We start from the raw sequence: 4,226 nt of genomic DNA on the forward strand, positions 1-4,226 counted from the left end.
ACAGTCACTGGCTTGGGTGGTGGCATATATTTTTTCTCTAGGTAGAACACACCAACATCATTGATACTTGATATATGTAGCTTCATCAACTCCTACCATGCTAAAAAAAATTCTCTGTTCAGCTTAGGGATTTCTCTTCTGTAAGACATCGTGATCTTTAACTTAGGTCCTTAAAACCTTTTCCTGCAAGAACCAACTGCTTTGATACCGATTATTGGAAATGTAAGAGTAGTAACTAAGAGGGGAGGGGTGAATTAGTCACCACAAAAATATATCCTTGTCCCTTAGATGTCAATACAAACTTCCACTTATCATGTAATACCAGATAGCTCGATTAACATTAGAATTTTACTATCACTTTGTTAACAAAGAAATTTTAAGATTTATTATTTTGTTTTATTCTTTAGTAACTTAGTTGTAGAAACTTAAAGCATAAGCAAATAACATAAACACATATGACACCTAGATTTAATGTAGAAACCCAATTTGGGAAAAACCACCTTGCAACTAGTCACAATAATTTTCACTCTTTTGAAGTGAGCCCTGTTAGGAGCTAACCCTATTAAAGGTTACAAAACATACTGTTAAGTATAACCCTATTAGAGGATTTATATCACCCTGTTAGGAGTGGCCTAGTTAGAGGCCTTCAAACACTTCAATCTTGAAATGTCACCTCGTTAGAGGATTTACATAATGACTATTAAGTCAACTCTGTTAAGAAATTTCTTTACTGCTAAAATGGTTAGAAAGAACAATTTGACCTTATTTATGAAGCAACTTTCTTTGTAGATTCAAATCTTTGTTCTGGCTTGACCTCTAGATCCTTCTTGATTAGATGTATCTTTGTAGCTTATCTTTCACACTTTCCTACTCTGCCTTTTTCCTTCTCTCACATATCCATCTTATTTCATATTCCACTTGTTACATCTTGTCCTCAAAACTTGACCTTTCTTGTATATCTTAAGCTAAGAAAAGTCAACTTGAATACCCTTTGAAAACATCAATAAACACCCAAATAGTCAGCCTCCATTAATAAAATATTTGATAATTTAATTTTGTTGTCACTTGGTCAACACTAGGACTGAACATGCAGTTGACACTATGACTTCTTCAATGCCCGACCACTCAATCAATACTGTACTCCTTTGATGCTTAACTAATAAGTCAATACTGCAAGCCTTTGATGCACGACCACTTGGTCAATACTACAAGTCTTCAGTGCTTGACCACTCGATCAATAGTGCAAGCATTGGATGCCCGACCACTCGGTCAATACTATAAGTAGGAATCCATTTCATTAATCAATTGCTCAGTTAATATTAGAAAGTTTTCTTCACCCGATTGCTCAGTTAATACTAAGATACACAAGGTCAATATTGCAAACTCTACATTGCTCAGTTAATATTGACATTTATGTAAAAATCAATGACAGTATACAATTGAAGAATTGTTTCCAACACTAAGTTCCATAAATACCAAATATATATCTCTATTGCAACTACTCTGTTGTAATGTAATCATATTCTTTTCATATCCTCTTCATCAATCAAATCTGAATCTCAAGAACATCTCTCCCCCATTGATATAAATTCCCATCAACATCATGTATTATGAGATATTTTTCATATACAACTCTCCCCCATTGACATCAATAATAAAAACATCATTATGTCAATTCTTGCTACATAAGATCTTCAATAAGATGAAGTGTCCAAAGATATTGTTAAATACCAATTATCGCAAGTCCTTCATTACTCAACTCAAACATAGATACTCCCCAATAGAGGAAGCATCGAGCATCCAGTCCAAATAAAGAATAGTGCTCTACTACCATTGGACTAATGCAATCTGTGCACTAAGTACTCAAAAGTAGGCAGGGGCATAACCACAAGCATAACTCTCAGGTAGTAAAATGTATCCTTTAGAAAAGGCTTTGTAAATATACCTATTATATGCTCCTTTGCATTGATATACTCCAATCTGATCTCCTTCTCTACAACTTTTTATCTCAAAACATGATACTTAATAAGAATATGCTTTATTTTTTAGTGTAACACATGATTCTTAAACATACTCATTGTACTTGTATTATCACAATGTATGATAATAGGCTTTGTAAACTTAACTCCAATGTGCTTCAATTTTTTCTTCGTCCACATGATCTTATTACAACTATTTGTTGCTGCTACATACTCTGCTTTTGTCATGCTCTATGAAATGCAATTTGTAATGCCTTGATCGAAGATCCTTGGAACAAGGATAAATAAAAGCCAAGATTTTTTTAAATAAAAATAAGTATGGATGCATACTACAATCATCATACAAGGATCACAAGGATAGCAATAGAAGACTAAACAAACCTCCAAACACCAACAGATCTCCAAATGCCACTACTGATAAAAAATGACAAATTACATAAGTCATAAAATGCATTTGAATTTGAAACATCCCAAATTTGAAAGGTAAAACACTAGGATTGAAGAAATCCGTAAAGGGTATCCTAATCACCTCTCAAAACTTTTTGGTCAAGTCAAAAAGTTCATGTTGTTCGTCCAAGCATGTTTTCTCACACACCTAGGTGATATTTCAAAATAACCATGGGCGACACTTTATTAGTTTTTGGTAAACATATTTGTTCTTTCTAGTTTTGACTCACAAGTGCCCTAATTTATGAACAAAATTTTATTACAACAGTTTGGAAAGTGGCTTCTTGAAGATTTACTTTCCTTCAAATTGTTAAGTACAACTCCCTATTATGAAATTTGTAATGAATTTTGTTTATGCCTAAATCTAAATAGGGTATGTTCTTAATTGGAGAATAGGAGAGGAAAACTAAGTCAAACCTATAAAGAATTCAACTTAGGCAAGAAGTAACATTTTGAGGATTAGTCAAATCTTATGAATTCACACATCTTATGAATTTATAGTTAGCATGCACTAAGATTAATTGATCTATCTAGGAACTAATTTGTGGAGAAAAGTTATATTGAATGAAAACATCTAAATAATCTCTTTGAGTTTTAAGTGACAATTCATATCATATTCAACTCGCTGTATTAAAACAGGGGAAATAAAACTATGTTTATTCCTTGTTTCAATCGTAGATAAAGAGAAACAAAAAGCTAATAAAAATTATTACAAATGGAATAGAAAATGATTCATACAAAAATACCATTCAATTGGCTCTGCAACATCAAATCTTTCATACCAAAAATTTGCTGACCTTTTATTTATCTTTCAATTTCATACATATAGAATTTTGAGATGACCGTTACAATAGAAGCTCAAATGGTTCATCTCCTAAAAAGAATGATAAATGACAAGAAACTTATTTGTCATATTACAATGATTATATCAAAATAGGAAAGAGATGGGAAAAACAATCACTTTGCCTTCTTTCCTTTTTCTGCCTTTGCCCTATAGGCTCTAGTGATGACAATGATTGGAATTAATTCCTCATGTCTTTATACATGCACATTAGTATATCTCAAGAGCCATCTAGAATGTTCCCTAGCCAAATCTTTGACGGTATTCAATCTGTCTTGCAATTCCTCCATGGCCACATGTACACATCCACCAAGTTTCTGAAGCTCGAAAACTCTATTCTGGTGCCCTAAAGATATTCTTGTTAGGCTATCTATAGATTGGAGAAATTGGTCTGCACGATAGTGATTCCAATTATTCCTTTTCCTTGCCCACTAGTCTATGAATCTGTGTGTAGTACTTTTAGGAGTTCATAATCTTTGTCTTGGTCTTTCTTTATCTTATCCTCAATCTCCTTTATACCTTTCTCTACCTCTAAGATCATTTTTGACTTGAACTGCATGCTTTGTAAGCACTCGAACAAAGGCTCATCTCCTTTGGGAAAAATCTTAGCTTCGACAACTTCCTTTGGTTTCATGTGAATAATCATCTTCAATAGAGATACACAATCATCACTCTTAGTTCTCTTTGTGGCCAGGGTATTTCTATTAGATGAAATGCTATCTTTCTCTATTTCTAATCTTAAGATAACATTTTTTATTTTCTCTATAATGGAGAGTTCTTTTGATTTAAGCTTGTCACTCCATTCTTTACCAATCTGACCAAAATGCTTATCTTCTTGAAGCTGGGAGATAAGTGCTTGAACATTTGCAGTAGTAGGATTACTAGTCATGGGCATTCCAGAAATGCTTGCCAACAGAGTGACCCATTGTCTGATAAACCTATTCAACTCGAGTATCTTT

The sequence above is a fragment of the Cupressus sempervirens genome, chromosome 6 (assembly GCF_028749045.1).
Source record: "Cupressus sempervirens isolate cs-2001-9-10 chromosome 6, ASM2874904v1, whole genome shotgun sequence".
NCBI lineage: Eukaryota > Viridiplantae > Streptophyta > Pinopsida > Cupressales > Cupressaceae > Cupressus > Cupressus sempervirens.